Source organism: Notechis scutatus, chromosome 2 (genome assembly GCF_049901735.1).
Source record: "Notechis scutatus isolate UNSWTSFEM ecotype Mainland chromosome 2, rNotScu1.2, whole genome shotgun sequence".
Taxonomy (NCBI): Eukaryota; Metazoa; Chordata; class Lepidosauria; order Squamata; family Elapidae; genus Notechis; species Notechis scutatus.
In genome coordinates this window covers 142,812,712-142,831,023 of record NC_142010.1, presented here as the reverse complement: position 1 = coordinate 142,831,023, position 18,312 = coordinate 142,812,712, and positions in this window count along the sequence as shown.

Here is an 18,312-nt window from a genome sequence, read left to right as displayed (position 1 = left end):
CTTATTCTCTCTCTCTCTCTCTATATATATATATATATATATATATATATAGATAGATAGATAGATAGATAGATAGATAGATAGATAGATAGATAGATAGATAGATATAGATATAGATATAGATATAGATATAGATATAGATATAGATATAGATATAGATATAGATATAGATATAGATATAGATGTATGGCCTTCAGCTTTGTTCGGGTATTTTCCCACGTCATAGTAGTGGTGCTTTTAAAGTTGTAGCAACGTTTCAGCAGAATCTCATCTGCCATCATCAGGCTTCTGATGATGGCAGATGAGATCTGCTGAACGTGCTACAACTTTAAAAGCACCACTACTATGACGTGAAAATACCGAACAAAGCTGAAGGCCATACATGTAAGTACCAGCAAACTTAAGAAAATATAGATATAGATATAGATATAGATATAGATAGATAGATAGATATAGATAGATAGATAGATAGATAGATGATAGATAGATAGATAGATATAGATGATAGATATAGATAGATAGATAGATAGATAGATAGATAGATAGATAGATAGATAGATAGATAGATAGATAGATAGATAGATAGATAGATAGATAGATAGATAGATAGATAGATAGATAGATAGATAGATAGCGAGAGAGAGAGCTGGTGAACTGGGAAGAGCTGATTTATGTGGTCAAGAAAGGCGGAATTGTTAGGACAATCAGAGGATCACTCAAAGGGAAATTTCTGTCAAGCTTGGTATTCACAGAACATTTGGATCACATTATAAACATTCTTCAGTATCACAAATGTTTGCTCGAAGTGGATTCCTCATATGCTGATGGCAGAGACAAAAGCCTCAAGATCTGAAATTTGTCAGCAATTATTTTCATGAGCAAGAATGAAGGCAACACATTTCATCACAGCATAGTGATAGCCAACAAAATACGGGCTTATCGTTATGACCCAGAAAAGAACTGTTAATCCATGAAATGTGTTCATGAAGTTTTACTGGAAACAAAAATAAATAAATCAACACCCAGGGTTCAATATTTTTGGGGACACTAATTATATTATTCATTTTTATTTTCCTGAAACCGGCACCAATATCAACTCAAAGTATTACATTGCAAGAATTATAAAAAAATTAAACTGAGTTCAGAAACACAAGAAGAAAATTTTGCTACAACACTACAGTAGACTTCACATTTCAAGCTAACCCAAGAGGAGTTGCAAATTTGGATCTCACCACCTTACTCCATTTAGTCTAGATTTGCTACCAGGCTAGTTCTACCTTTTCCCAAAATTGATGGAATAACTTAATGGGAATCTGTTAGAATCAGATGAAGAGTTGGGAAGGACTGTTGGGATGGGGCTAAAAAGACAAAATATAAATTCATTTTTTGATGACTTTAAGAAGCTGGTCCATTGTTGGCAAAAGTTATGAAGTAAATCATAGACTTTATGTGGAGAGAAAATATAGCTAATGAGCTCATTTCAACATTATTTTCCTTTTTATATTTATTAAACTATCCCTATTTTAAACTAAAGTTATGGAGTTGGAGAAAATATTTTGCATTTGTTCCTTGTATAGCGTATAACATCCAGGATGAGTGATAGTAAAGGAGAGAGGATTTCAGAGTGGCAGAAAGAATGTCTCTTATGTAATCAACTTTGCCCTGATTAAAAAACAGAGCTCTTGTTTGGGGAAAAAAGGATCTCAGCTGTTACATTTAATAACAGTTTGATATGTGCCACCTAGAGTTTGGCCAACTCTCTAAGGTCTCTTTGAAAAAACAATCAATCTGTTTAGGGGTAGTTCAAAACAAACAGTTGAATGTAGTTCCACTATCCAAAAAACCTCAAAAAATCCCTCTGGGAAATTTAACATTAAATAGTGTTAATTTGGTTTGCGTAATGTTATAAAATATTTTCTGTCAGTAACGATGCAGATACAATATACTTGAAAACCCAAGGATGGTCTCAACTTCTTTAGGCAACAAGATATGAAGAAAAAGATGCTTTGGAGAATTCATCCAGAGCAGCAGTAACATCAATGTATGCACATTACTTGTGGCTATACTTCTGAGTTCAAAGTTTTATAATCCCATTACCCTGAGATGAAACCAATGCCTGTATATTGATAGAAAAGAAAAGTTACCAGGGACATTGTCATATTCTGTCCTTGAAAAGGTACAAACGTGGCAGAAGCCAAATCTGGGAACATATGCGCTATTTTCATGTACTTTGGTGGAAGAGATCATGGCAAAGCATTTAGGTGTTAATGACTCCTGTAGTACCTACAACCAATGCAAGAGATTAAGTTACTTGAGATAAAGGCATCACCAATCTCATTTCTTATATAATATATACTGTCCTACTCAATTAGCTTTTTTCAAAAGTGAAATTTACATCATTTTTGGATGAACATGACAGACACTAGAAATAAACAGGGATGTTGATCTCAACTTCCAGCCGCCATATAGATAGAATTTCTCCAAGATTATCTGTACTCAACCAGGATCTTCAGCTCCTCCAATAGTGTATCTATCGCTGTTCTAATTGATCCATTCACCATGCTGCTGGGTGTCCTCTTCTTCAGTTGCTTTCCACCTTTCCCAGAAGTTCTAATATGGATTTCTGAAGGACTATGCTAGCATTTTAAAAAAAGAAATAATTGGATTTGCAGAAACTGATATTATTCTGCTTCATTTTCATTTTATTTTGTACAGTTCACCTACATTTTCCTCATTACTGTTTCCAATTTCAGAATTCCAGTATATAATCTTGATGTACACACCCTAATTCTTTATTCTTCCCCTGCCATATTGAGGTAGCATAGCAGTACTCGGATATGTCTCTGTGTGAGTATAGTTAAGATAGTTTAATTTAATAAGGTAATAAATCTCCTTCAAGTCAATATTGATACCCAAATATTTGTCCAGTCTTTCTGTCCACAAAAGGGTTTGTTCTTCATTTCTGCTAGGATATTTTTGACTTCCCAAATTGGCATAGACTGTAACCTTTGGTAGTTTCCCAATCAAGTTTAGCCCCAAAATTCAAACAAGGCCAACCAGATGCTGATACCTGCTGAGATATTTGTAAACACAGTATATTTTTCCTTACTGTTCTAGTTAATTTTTTTGGCAGGGAGGTCCCTCAACAAGTATCCCATGCCATTATATTATATGATCTTTTTCCTTGGACACCTTGGAAACATGCTTCCTGGTCTTAACCCTTTGCTTTTGAGTTAAACATCTCATAAAGGACCTTCATTTGAGAATTTGGAGGAACACGCATCCGCAGGGAGACACCTATGTGTTTAATAAATAAAAATGTTGTTGATGATGTTGATGAAGAAAATAATAATAATAATAATAATAATAATAATAATAATAATAATAATAATAATAATAATAATAATAATAATCTTTAGTGAGATTCACAGCCTTTGTGGCTGGTTGGTAGCTCAACAGCTTGAGTCCTAACCAAGGACCTAGGAACTGTTCAGGTAGCGTCGGAGGATATAAGCTGTTCCAAGTAGGGTAGTTTTTTGCAGAATAAGAGTATTCAAGTCTGATAAGTTCAGGATTTCCAAATAGCGAGGCAGCCCTTTAGGTATTGCTCCAAGGGTTCCAATTACAATTGGGATAACACATGAATTTTTTATTATTATTTTTATATTGTTATTGTTGTTATTATTATTTAATAGTTGCTGCATAGGTTATGGATGGAATGGGGTTTTTGTGTTGTGGATTTTTAATGTTATAACTCACCCAGACTCACCTGTGCATGAATCAGGTGACCAAATAAATTTGTTTAATAAATAAATAGGCAAATCTCTTCATTTATTACCCTCCAGGATATTGTCAAGCTGTCTCTCTCAAAGCAAAAATCATAAAATGTGCTAAGTTTTAGTCCTTTTGCAGATGGAGATGTAGTGTGAATCCTTCTAGTAGGGTACCAAGCTTAAAAGCCAGTGCAAGACATTTGCCTATCAGAAGGTCAGGCTGTCTCAGCTCAACATGATGCCAGATTGTAGTTGCTGGGCTGAGACAGAAATGAATTGATATCCAGGTGGTACGTTGTGGAGGGAGAGTAGAGAAGTCAGGCAAGGTGAGTGGAAGGACTTGGTGAGTAACTGTTGCAACCTTACCGAGAGAAGCAAGAAGAAAAACATGACCTTTCATATTCTTTCTTACTTGTTTATTTAACAAGGAATCGCTATGGATCCATTTGGATTTGTTAAAAAAAAGTTTTAATTCATGATCTTGGTAATTTAATTAAGACTCAAAGGACATACCGTACCTACCTTATCCTGATATGATTTATTAATATGGAATACAAGTTGACCTATTGTTTTAACCGTGAAGGATGACTTTTACTTTCCAATTGTAACTTATTTCACACTTCAGTGCCTCCATGGAATATCTCTTTTGTAATTTTGGCCAATAGCTGCCATTTTAAAAGAGCACTTCATTAATAATTGGAATATTCTTTCATAAAACTATAGACCCAGTTTGGCTGATATGTATATTGGAGATTATATATGTATATGTATATGTATATGTGGTATTCAGCTTTGTTTGGGTATTTTCCCACGTCATTATAGTTATGCTTTTAAAGTTGTAGCAATGTTTTGGCAGAATCTCATCTGCCATCATCAGGCTTCTGTATTATGTTCATCTGTGAGTCAGGTTTTCACAGCCATTTCTGTTTTAAATTTGGTGCTAGCCTACTGCTGTGCCAGAATGGTTTTATCATTCATCCATTGGTTGGGAGTCTTGGTCTGTGTTTATTGGTCTTGGAGTTTGCTGTGTTCTGCTTGATTGGTGTTTCTAACATCTTCTCTGTTTTGTGGCTTTTTTTTGTCTTGATTGGCTGGCAACATTGTGCTCCGATACTGGAGGCTTTTAGTGCGGCTTGGCTCTGAGTAAATGGACGGCTATCATTTATTAGGAAGCTAGGCTTCATCTGGGTGCCTAGTTGGGGTGTGTTTGAGCAGGAGGTATCGGGGGGGGATCTGTTTGTGCCCAGGTGTTTGCCTGGCTTGTGGTGTGGAGATTTTTTTGTTTGTGAGTGCAGGCTTCCAAATGATTGACAATCTGGTGGAATCATCTCTTCTGTTCTTATGTAGGGCAGGACAGCTGTTCCATAGGTCTGTTCATCTTCTAGGTTTCCATTATGTCTCAGTGTGTTTTTGTGGATCAAGCCGGTGATTTTGCTTTTGTGGAAGCCGTTAGCACAAACACCTGGGCACAAACAGATCCTCCCTGATACCTCCAGCTCAAACACACCCCAACCAGACACCCAGATGAAACCTAGCTTCCTAACAAATGATAGCCGTCCATTTACCCGGAGCCAAGCTGCACAAAAGGCCTCCAATAAAGGAACAGAATGTTGCCAGGCAATCAAGATACAAAAAGAGCCACAAAACAGACAGAAGATATTAGAAACACCAATCAAGCAGAACACAACAAACTCCAAGACCAATAAAAACAGACCAAGATTCCCAACCAATCAGGATGAAGAAAAAAACCATTCTGGCACAGCAATAGGCTGCCCCAAATTTAAAACTGAAACAACTGTGGGGGCCTGACTCACAGACGGACACAATATAGAAGCCTAATGATGGCAGATGAGATTCTGCCGAAACATTGCTACAACTTTAAAAGCACAACTACAATGACGTGGGAAAATACCCGAACAAAGCTGAATACCATACATGTAAGTACCTGCGAAAACTTAAGAATACACACACACACACACACACACACAGAGTATATAATCCAATACATATCCAACACACACACACACACACACCAGGGCTCAGATTCAGTTTAAAAAGACCTTTGAAACATGCAGGAATGTGAATGTTGTTGCATTCAAGGTTGCAAAAGATGTATGACTAGGGAAGAAATTCAGCTGCATCAAAAGGACGCTATGTTCACAGAAGCACCTTTTCTGAATTATTTCTGAAACTTTGCACAGCCTTGACATACACATACTGGGAAGCTGTAAATCAGTGTGAGCAAATTGCAAGACTAATATTGCTTTCCAGTCCCAATTTTTTTTTTGCACTCAGATCTGGGGCTATTTCATCTTTTATCTTGGATGGGATTGTGTTTTCTCTTTCAAGGTTACTACGCAATCTGGTGGCTTTCCTAGATTCACAGTTCCTACTTGAAGGGCAGCTGGCAACTGTGGCCAGAAAGGCCTTTGCACAACTTTGTCTGCTGTGCCAGCTGTACTATGACAGTTGCTTATGATACAGTTATCTGGCAGCATGCAACACCAATGTGCTGTATATGGGGCTACCTTTGAAGATTACTGAAAAGCTTAAGCTGGTCTAGAATGCAATGGCATGGACAGTGATGGGCACGCCTCAGTATGGCCATGTAACACCTGTACTTTGTGAGCTGCACTCGCCACCAGTTTGCTTCCAGCTGCAATTCAAGATGCTAGTTGTTACCTAAAACGGCCTGGTTACTTGAGGGAACCATCTGTGTTTTATTACATTTGCCCTGCCAATTTGATCTTGCAGACTTGGTGCACTCTGGGTTCCTTAAATTAAGCAATGCTGTCTATTGAGATCCTGGAATGAGTCCACCCCTCCAAACTCTGGAAGAACTGACTTTTCTCTGAGGTCTTTGGCAAGGGAAGGAGAGACCCTCTTGCTTCATTCCATCCATTTTACATGGACTTTTCTGGCTCTTGGAATGTGTGTGTGTGTGTGTGTGTATGTGAGAGAGAGAGAGAGAGAGAGAGAGAGAGAGAGAGAGAGAGAGGAGAAGACTTAGTTGTGTCCTTTGTATGACATAAGGAGGTGACTTAAAATTAGATGCAGTCATTGTGTTCTGGGTTTTGAAGGAGCATAACATCTGTTGGTTGCTTGACTTTTCTAATGACATGGTTGTGTATATAACAAAATCTTGGCCTTGTCTATTTGTCAATCCTGATTGAGTAAAACCAAGAGCCCCCCAAAAAAAACATGCATACGTGTGTCTATGCAAATAGGTTAGGCTGAAAATGAGATAAGCTATGGATACAATGAGATAAGAATTCTTATCTATCAGATAAGAAAAGAATGCAAACCTTGGCTTGGATAGTTATGAGCTATGTGCTTGCTCCAGGCCTCACTGTTTTAAGCCTGCCCCGAGGCCCCTTGCCTGCACCGTACCTAATTGAAAAGGACCCAGATCCCTTTTCACTCCCCAAAGTTCTTTGCCAAAGTGAAATTTCACCAAGTCTCAGACCAGCTGCCCACAGCTGTCTTTAAACTCCAGCAATTTGCACATAGCTCTCCTCTGAAGGAAAAACAACAAGCAGCCTTGACTCAGGAGGATAATCTGTTTCCCTCAACTAGCTTCTGTTTCATCTCCTCTCCTACCACCTTCGATGATGGAAATTAAAGGAAGCAGCTAAGTGGTTTTGGTGCAGGTGTACAAAGGCCCAGGAGCCCTGGGCGGATAACTGGTGACTTGTCCAATTTGCTTGTGCCACGTCGGCCTCCCTTTGAAGATAGCTGCTTAGCATAAGATGGTACTCAGCATCTGAGCAGCATCTGCTGCCAGTCCCATATCATTCAATTAAAGAGAAAAGAAACAAGGCTGGGAGGCGGGCAACCATCTCTTTCTGTATTAAGTTTCCCAGCTTTGGGCAGGGGAACCAGAGAAAAAGTGATACTTCTGGAGTGGGATAGATCCACCTGTTGAAAACTCTGGCCTCTCTAGGATTATTTCATACTCGCTGGCATGCAGAGAAACGAACCGCATTCTCCGATTGCCTCCATTTTTGATGGGCACAAATTTGTACCCCTTCTCCCCATTTCCTCTTACTGTACTTTTTTCTTTAAAAAAATAACTTTAATTGGTATGTTTTAATGATGGCTTGAGGTAAATTCTCATTTATAGAAGGTCGACATTTTAATTAATGTGGAAAAGAGAATAATGAAAAGAGGGAGGTGGGCATTAGCTCCCTTCCTTGACTCTCATCAAACCAGATCTCCATCATTCTACATAGGCTTGGAGGAATTAAGTAGCCAGAAGAGACTTTCATTGCTGTTCCCCAACATTCGTAAAGGAAATTCTTCTCCCATGGTAACTGGGGAATGAGACTCTGAACAGAGTAATTAAACCAGAGTTGACATCTGAAAGAGGCAGCCTTAAGAAACAGAAGAAACATATTCTCCCAATTCTTCTGCTTGAAAGGACCAGATCCTCTTCTCATCTATTTCAATAGTAGAGTTTGGCAGAATTAAGTTGCCAGAAGATGCTTTCATTGCTGTTTGCCAATATTCATAAAGGAAATTCTTCTCACATGGTGAGCAGTTTGGTTACTGGAGAATCAGACTCTGAACAAAGTCATTAAACCAGAGTTGACTGATCTGAAAAATGGTATCCTCAAGGAACAAAGGGAACATGTTCTCCCAATTCTTCTGGTTGAAAGGGCAAGATCCCCTCTCAGATATTTCAATAGTAGAGTCACATGCCTTAAGAAAGAAAGGCGGTAAAAATCAGTACCAAGCTTGCATCCTGCCTCTTAGAAGTGCACCCCAAAAGGACAGTGCCAGGAACCACTAAAGCAGTAAAGGAAGACCCCCTCCCCAGATAGAAAAAGCATGAAGCAGGAAAAAAAATTCAAACACAATACAAATAATTCAATCACAACAGTTTAAATCCTTTTAAAACTAAAACACAAGCCCTATCTGGGTCATTGTCAAAGTTCACACCCCAGGCAAGCTCAAGTGTAAACACTTGAGATAAGCCTAAAGAAAGCAATTAGCGCTAGAATGTAGCAAAAGAGCAAACACAATAGCTGTTGCTTGTTAAACCAATTACCAGAACAAATAGACACAGGAAGTAGCCAGATTTCTCAACCCAGTTTCTTTTCAGGAACAGAGATTAACCTTTTTCCTTCCAAACAAAACTGAATAGGGAAAATTATCCCATTAATAAACACAGGATTAAACGTCACCAAGCACAGAATTAAACTTCACCAAAAACCAGTTTTAGACCCAAACTCAGAAAGGTATGTAAACTCACGTTTGAATGTTAATCTTTCTAGCTAGCCAAGAAGCCTTGTTGAATGTCACTCATCTTGGTTCCTTGTCATTAAAAGCTTCTTTCCAGCAGCTCTGCTTCATTATTCAATTATTTCTTCAAAGTGCTGATAGTTGCATCCTGGCCTGAAGAACTCCAACAGGGGAGTATTTCCTCCCAATAGCAGTGTAAAAAGCTTAAAACAACCCCTCCCATTTAAGAAAGTCAAGCCCTAGCAAAGTACCAGCAAAGGAAGGGGGGAAAAAAACTCCAGAGAAACTCCAGAGTAAGTGTAGGTGTACTGCCAATAATGTAATAAGGGTTAACGGAGAGGTGGTTTTTATAAGTACGGCAATAAAGATTAGGCTATAAACAACACCAGAATGTTTCCTTCCTGCCTTCCTTACAGGAATAGCCCTGTAAAGTAGAAAAAAACAAAAGGAGATTTCTTCCAACAACTGGTTCTCTGAACTGCTTAGAAAGTTAACAACAGGTCCTCGGGAATAGGTGCAGACTAGTAGAATTCCACCACTGCCCCTACATAACCTCTACATCAGGGGTGTCAAACTCGTGTCATCATGGTGGTGTCACATGACACATCATGACTTTCCCCCCTTAAACCCGGAATGGGCATAGGTGATGCATCCGGCCCACAGGCCATGAGTTTGACAGCCCTGCCCTACATGAGTTTGACAGCCCTGCCCTACATGACCGACAACAGCCAATAGAATATTAAAGGGCATGTTCTTGTACAGGAACAGGAAGCTCAAATACAAAGCCCAAAGAAGATATAAAAACCCACTCACTCTCAACTCCATTTTGTCAGCTGCCTAGAACCACATGTGGTTGGTGGTTCTGCTTCATCAATAAAGGGAACCTTTCTTTCCAATCAGCCTCCAGCCTTCATTTTATTTCTGGTGCCTTTCTCCCGGATTGGGACTGAACCAGATGAATTTTTCTTCCAACAGATGTAAGCTAACACCCCTGCTTGTTTATGTGGGTATGTGCCTGAAGTCACTATTGACTTTTCTCCCAAATTTTCTTAGGAAGATTTTTCAGAAGTGTCTTGACCTCTTCCTTCCTCCCTTCCTCCCTCCCTTCCTTCCTTCCTTCCTTCCTTCCTTCCTTCCTTCCTTCCTTCCTTCCTTCCTTCCTTCCTTCCTTCCTTCCTCTGGTGAGAGAGAATGACTGGTCCAAGGTCAGTGAGTTGGCTTTTTTCTAGTGGTTAAGGTGCTAAAATAGAAGACTAGAACTTGGAGTTCCCTAGATTCTATTCCAGCACCTTAACCACTAGACATTCAAAAACACATCTGCAAAATTGGATTTGGCTTATCCATGGATGGCCTTATCCACAAATATATATTGTATTTTTGTTATGAAAGACAAATTATTAGATTTTTTTTTTAAATCTCAGCTTTATTAATTTTATACAAGGTCAAGGTGGCAAACATAGGTAACACCCCCTTCCTCCTCCTATTTTTCCCCACAACAACCATGTGAGGTGGGTTGGGCCAAGAAAGAATGACTGAGCCACCCAGTTAACTTTCATGCCTAAGGCAGGACTAGAACTCACAGGTCTCCTGGTCTCGAAACCAGAAGACCTGTGAGTTCTAGTCCTGCCTTAGGCATGAAAGTTAACTGATTCTTGCATAATGATTTTTGCATAATGAACAAAAGAAAAGAGTCACTTCATAATTAAGCTACAAAAGCTCCATGCCAATTCACCATCCTTTTCTCTCTTTTTTTTCCACTTATTTTTTCCAAAGAGCTGGAAAAAAAATGTGGAATAAAATTTTGGTACAGCAGCACACCAGATGGCAAAGACAAGAATGTGGAAGTTCAGTGAAAGAACAGGAATGAAATGTAACAGCCTTCAAACTTTGAATCTTTAGAATTAAATTTTGCACGCACAGGCTTTCTGCACCTATAACCTATTGATCATTAGAGGCAATATGTATAATTAACAGATAGATTGTATCCCCTTTTCTTCTTATCTAAAAGACTTACTGCATTTTCCATGTCTTGATGATTAGGTGGATAATCTCAGGTCTTTGTTCCATCAGTTTCTTCTTGTCTCACTTCACTTTTCTTTTTTTCTGCCTCTGACCTGTGTGATTTAAGGACTGACTACATAGTGAAGAACACATCACAGTTTCTTACCTCAAGTCACATAGGCTATCTTCTGTCATGCAAATGCCAGCCTCATAAATGCTTTCTCACAAAAAATTATACTCCTAACTTCAATGGTTTTCTCTCTGTGGGTGTGCTTTTAGCTGTATAAAGCTATCTTCTATCCAAAGCAAACCCAGGCCTGGTTCCCTAAATATTGTTATATTGTAATTCTGTCCCACTGGATAAGTTGGTGGGCTCCTGGGATTTGGAGCTAAACATCTGAACGGTTGCACATTGCCTATTGCCCTATCCTATTCTAAATGGTTGACTGTTAAAGAATAGTTTTATGAAAACATGTTGCAAGGGCAATTCTGGGAGCTGACATCTGTACATCCATCCATCCATCCAACCATCCATTTAAAAAAGTATATAAATGTTGTGACTCAGAGGTTTGAGCCTGCTCTGTTGGAAGACACAGACTTGAGCAATGAGGAAGAGGAGGATTTGGCCTTGAGGTTTGAGCCTGCTTTGCTGGAGGACACAGACTTGAGCCATGAGGAAGAGGAGGATTTGGCTCTGAGGTTTGAGCCTGCTTTGCTGGAGGATTTGGAATTGTCTTCCTCCCCAGGACCTTCCTCCCTGGTTGTGCCTCAGGTGTCGACAGATAATCAGGAGAGCGTAGCGGAGACTCTGGCTGAGGATCAAACTGAGGAATGTTGGTTTGATGCGAGGCAAAGATGCAGGCATAGGCGTGAGATGCAATGTAGAAGGAAAGGACAAATCAGGGACTGAGATGAGAGACTGACACGCCTCTCAGGGAATAAAAGGGGGCGTGTTAGCTCTGGATTCTCGTTCAGGACAATTTGTTAATTTGGGAGAGAAGCTTCGACAAATTCTGTGTGTGGCGTTTGCCTGTGATTTATGATCTTGTTTTATTATCGGACTTGGCAGGCAGCTTGTGGGAGACTGCCAAGGACTTCTCCAGCCAAAGGAATTTAACCCTGTCGTTACTGGTCTTGTCTGCTTGTTTATATTCCTTTGGAAACTTGGACTCTCACCTCGTGGGCACAGGTGAGACAGAACATATAAATAAAAGCTAAACATGAAAACACATAAAAAACTGGAAGAAACCTAAAATAAAAAGGTCAGAAAACAATATAAATAGAAAAAGAAAAAAGTGAAAGATAATTAAGTAATTTCCAATCATCTTTATGGCAGCTACAAACAAATTTATTATCCCTCCTCCCTCTTTGAAATTACAAAGTTGCCTTCTGTCCCATATTCAGCCTTTTTTTAACCAGCAAATCAAGAAATCACTAGTTCATTTTTTTCCATTTTCAAGAAAAATAAAATCCATAAAAGGTACTTATTGTTTTATTCCTGATCTAACATATCAAACATTTTGCCATTTCTGCGAATCCTGTCATCTTCACAAGCCATTCCTCCACGGTGTGTTTTTCAGTATTTTTCCATCTTTGTGAATAATCTTCATGTGGTGACAATATACAGAAACGTTCTTCTGCAAGTCTTTTCTAATTGACTATCCATAAGCCCAAAGTCTGCCCATCTTGAAGCTGCCACCACTGCCCCAAAGCTATGACATTCTGAAAATATATGCTCCATATCATGAATCGGTCAGTGTGTTTTAGTTAGAAAGAGAAATCTCCATCAACAAATAATTGCAATGGAGAAGCAAATGATTTTTGGGGGTATTACCTTGTAGTTACAGTGGAACGATGTGTTAAGAAAGTGCAAGCTGCGTGATCACACTTATGTTAGAATACTCTGCCTTATCCGTTCCTATTTCACTCCATCTGCCCTTATGATTTTCTCCCCATTCCTGACTCCCTGTAGCTTCCCACAGCGTGTTTCTTGGTAAGGTGAGCATTGATAGTTCTGGCTCCTTTTCAGTTCAGAAAGTGATGAAAAATCAAACATGGAAATGAAGACGCCTGAGTTTGCAGATCAAAGAGCCTGAATTTACCTTTTGCTTCACTTGATCTTCAAACTCAGCCTGAATCAAAGCTGCCCAAGGGGAGCCAGCCAACACAGAGTTCATGCTGGGAAATGGGGTGGGCGGTTGGGAGGGGTGGGAGTTGAGAGGAGAAGTCGAGGGTAAAGGCAAAAAATATATATATTTCATTGTACATTTGCTTTATAAATACAGTAGGGGAATTTCAGAAGTTGGCCTGTTTTCTCTTCATCTGCTGGCCCTTAACAGTTGGTGATGCTTGCTGTGAATCATCATGTGCATTTGTGTACAGGAGTATGTGTGTGTAACGCTGAAAGAAAGAGAGAATAAACGCATCAGACAAAGGCTCAAGATCTGCCATAGAGTCACAGTGGACAAAAGTGTATAACCCCAGAATTGGGCCTCAGCACAGTGACTTTGGGCATCTATGTGTCATTAAAGAGCAATTTCCAGGAATACAGTCCATTTGTGTGGGGTTTTTTTGTTTATGCCTAAACGGAGGTCAGTGGAGATTCAACTGGTATTTTCTAATTTTTGCTTTTATTTACCAGTGAGCCGATTGAGCATAGCCAGAGGCATGCTTAGCATTTCAATGCACACCCAAAGTCCATTGCTCCCTCATCAAACATTCCAGACAGACGGTCAGGCCAGGAAAATATTGCTTGTTTTCAAATGTCTGCCCAGCCCCTCTTTACCAGGTGTTATGTGTTCTATATCCATAACTCCCATGGAAAATGGAGCGTTTCAATTAGGGAATGCTGGCTTGCATGAGGGGATGCTGGTTTGCATGAGGGAATGCTGGTTTAAAAGTCAACTCTCTGCCTTTCTCAGTCTGCCTCAGCTAAGGGAGATGCTAGTTTGAAATTTTACCACATATTCTCATAGTCTGAGGGAGCTTATTGAGAGACCTGCTAAGGCAGTGATGGCTAATCTTTTCGGCACCAAGTGCCCAAAGTGTGCACACGCATCCCCAAAATGCATCATGCACGCCCCCACAGGTGCAACCCTGTGACCCCCACACATGTGCAGGTGATGTCCTGCACCCACATGCTCCCATGCATGCGTGTGTGAACCCCATGCACGGACACGTGACTCCCACACATTCGTCCCATCCCCATGCATGCACGTGCAACTTCTGCATGTACACGCGACCCCCCTGCGCATGCATTCGTGACTCCCATGCATATGAAGATCAGTTGGATGGTGGAAGGGGGGGGCGTGACAGAGGTGGTACTCAGCAGGTTCTGACCAGCTCTGGAGAACTGGTAGCGGAAATTTTGAGTAGTTCGGAGAACCGGCAAATACCCCCTCTGACTGGGGATTTTACAGTATCCTTTCCCTGCCACGCCCATCAAGCCACACCCACATAACCGGTAGTAAAAAAAAATTAATCCCACCACTGGTGCATGCACGGCGGAGTCAGCTGGGGCGACGGCTCGTGTGCCATTACAGTGCTAAGGGCTGTGGGTCTGTAGACCACTCTACAGCACTTCCACTTTTTCTTCCTCTCCTGTTGGAGGAAAGGAAAAGGCCGAAGTTGTAATGGGAAAACATGGCATTTAAAAGCAGGAGACCCCCCACAAACAATTCAGTGAAGTCAAGATAATTACAAAAAAAAAGTCTCCTCTGGAAACTCTCAGAATGGCAGAGATGAAGCAGTCAGAAAACAGAAGAAGTCAGCAAAAATTCAGAAACCCAATATTTTACTAGGTGCAAGAGAAATTTGTATGTTAAAAAGCAATTTACTTTAAAAGCAGTAAACTCTAAACTTCACTATACTGCTTGCTATTTACTTTAGAGTAAAGTTTTAATGTAACTCCAGAGATGCTGCCGCTGAATAATAAAAACAGTGTGGAACTTGATGTTGGGGGAAGGGAGAAACTTTCTTCCACCAAGCACAACATACCCCAAATACAAAGGGGAAGTTTTGGACTTCCAAGGGCTATAGCTGTTGCAGAGGATAAAACAGGACAGAGAAGACTGTAATCCTCTGCAAACTGAATTGTGTACTGTAGAGGGCTATGGTGGAGCAGGATAAAGAACCCAGATCCTGATGTACTCCTTTGAAGAAGAAGGAGCTTTGCCAAATGCCTCCATATTCTGAGAATTGATACTCCACTTTTCAGCTGTGAATGACATCCAAGGTAGACAAATATTAGGGGAAAAAAATCAATGGTTGCAAAGCACAGGTACAGTTATAGTGGATTCTGAATCAGAAAAAGCAACACTAACTATGATTAAACTATTTTATCTTACTTGCATAAGAAACAAAGTTCAATATTTCAGAAGGCCCTTTCCAAAAATCATACAAATTTGCTTTCTCTGTATCAGAAAATTACTTTTTCTTAGTGAAAAATTACAGTACTTGTATCCTGAAAAGCTAGTGCACACTTATGCTGATAGTTGAATGTATGAGGAAAGGTACAACCAAATCACAACTAAGTTACAACCGTTAATCACAACCTTTAAGTACAGTATTTTTTGTCAATAATATGTTTTTTCCTCCAGAGGGAGATATAGTCAAGTTCTCTGCAGGCTCTTTGATGTCTAGAAAGAAGGCAATTGAGTTTGCATTTTGGATGGGATAAGGTGCCTTGCCAACAACCCAAAGGAGATGCCTAACTTTGTCTAGTCGTGCCATGAACCACTAAGGAAATAGGACCAAATTAAAATTTGTTCATTTGTAAAAACAATACATTAATACTGTAAAGACATTTGTACTCTGGTTAACTGATAATGATGTTAATTCATACTTTTTTTAAAATGATGGTTTATTGAAATAGTGTTGGTGGCCTGGCCTGCACGCTAGTCATAATAGGTGAATTAATAGGTGGAACCCACATTACGTATCTGATATTAGCACAATTGAGAAAGTCCAGAAATATTTCACAAGAAGAGCTCTCCACTCCTCCACTCGCTGTAGAATACCTTATGCCACCAGACTTGAAATTCTAGAACTAGAAAACCTTGAATTACGCCGTCTTCGGTCTGACTTAAGCATGGTATATAAAATCATACATTGCAATGTCCTACCTGTCAATGAATACTTCAGCTTCAACCATAACAACACAAGAGCACACAATAGATACAAACTCAAAGTAAACCGCACCAAACTTGATTGCAGGAAATACGACTTCAGCAATAGAGTGGTCAATGTCTGGAATACTCTACCCGACTCTGTAGTTTCTTCCCCAAACCCCAAAAACTTTAACCTTAGACTGTCTACCATTGACCTCACCCCTTTCCTAAGAGGCCTGTAGGGGGCGTGCATAAGCGCACCAACGTGCCTACCGTCCCTGTCCTATTGTTTCTCTTATTCTTTTATTTTTCTTATATGTACCCATTTCATGTATTCACAACTATGTATACATTTATACTTATTATCTTGTAAACAATTGGCAAATCAAATAAATAAATAAATAAATAAATAAATAAATTCATGCTTGCCTAAGGTGATGTACAAACCAGGCTGTTATTCTTCAGTGACTATAAAATGTAAGCATGTGTGGAGAACTGAAACATTGTTCCTCTGTTTAGAGCAATGTTTTCAAACGGGGCAATTTAAAATGTATGGATTTCAACTCCCAGAATCCCCCAGCCAGGATCCTGGTTGGGGAATTCTGGAAGTTGGTCTGCACATCATAAAAGTGCCAAGTTTGGGGGAAAAAATGGATTAGAGTTACCCAAACTGAGGACAGTAACCTAAACTTTGAACTGGAGACTCTACCATAATTCTCTGACTACATTCCTGCCCCCACCTAAAGTTTACTCTAACACCATTATGACCTCACAATCCTTGGTTGCATGGGGCCTGCCTGACACTTGTCCCTCCATCGATATTCTCTCTCTACATGTTCTCACTATAATTTCAGTTCTCAATATGGAAGCAAGTTCAGATGGCCTGCGATGGTCTCCATAGTTTCATGAAGAGGCCACATACTTCCAGGATTCCATAGCCACGACTCTCTAGATTACATTGGAATATTTATACAATCTGAAGAGAAACAAGAGAAATTGCTTGATGAAATGATCACATCTCTACTATTTTGTTCAGGGAATGGAGTGGGCATATTTGCATGGCTGAGCTGTAAGTGGGGATCTTCACATTTAGATCTATCTGCCCAGTTGCTGCTCACTGCAATGCCTTGAAAATAGAGCTGCTTTTTTGCCAGTGTCTCTTCATTGGTCAGTTTCAATCACTGTTCTATTCATCCAGTTTCTCAATAGCCAGTCAGTTGTTCAGTTCCTGCTTTATAGAACAAATCTAATTGCATAGCTCACAAAAGAGCCTTCTTTCTTTCTTTCTTTCTTTCTTTCTTTCTTTCTTTCTTTCTTTCTTTCTTTCTTTCTTTCTTTCTTTCTTTCTTTCCTTCCTTCCTTCCTTCCTTCCTTCCTTCCTTCCTTCCTTCCTTCCTTCCTTCCTTCCTTCTTTCTTTCTTTCTTTCTTTCTTTCTTTCTTTCTTTCTTTCTTTCTTTCTTTCTTTCTTTCTTTCTTTCCCCTCTTTGGAGCTATTTCTGCTTTAGACTCTTTAATATTCTTTCCTTTCACATTATTATAGTTTGGGAAATGGGTATTTGTGCTCAGCTGAAGATGTTTTTCCTGCTGGCTGAGAGCAATCACAAAAGCCAGAGGGGGAAACTGAACACCTTGCCTGTAACAAATGGAATATTCAAATGGAAACCGGGACTTGGAAAAACTGCAACAGGCAGGCAGAGGCAGGAAAGGGTTTGGCAATGAAGACAACATGTTTTGTGCCATCAGAGTTTTGTGCCAATTAAAGGTGGGGTGAATGTGCCTTGACTTAACATCGGGGAAAGATTCTATGATACAATACTAGTTGTTTTCCTTTCCTTGGGGACTGTCATAAAGTTCTTATACTTACACAACAGTCTTGAGTAATAGGTTTTATTGTGTATTCAGTATAAAAATATGAACAATGATTGTTTATCAGCAGCAGCACTAATTTACAACAATATATATGGCTTTTCAACTGAGACAAGTTACTTACACAAAAATATTCTTAAAGGGGTGTTTGAGCCCTTTGGTTCTTAATCACTAGTACTGAAATCATTTGAAAACTATCCAGCCTCTACAGAATCCTCATTTTTTCTCTCTCAACATGTTGGGATATTGAAGAAGTAGTAGATACAATATTTTAAAAACCAAATATACAATACAGGATGAAAAGAAAGAAGGAAAAAAA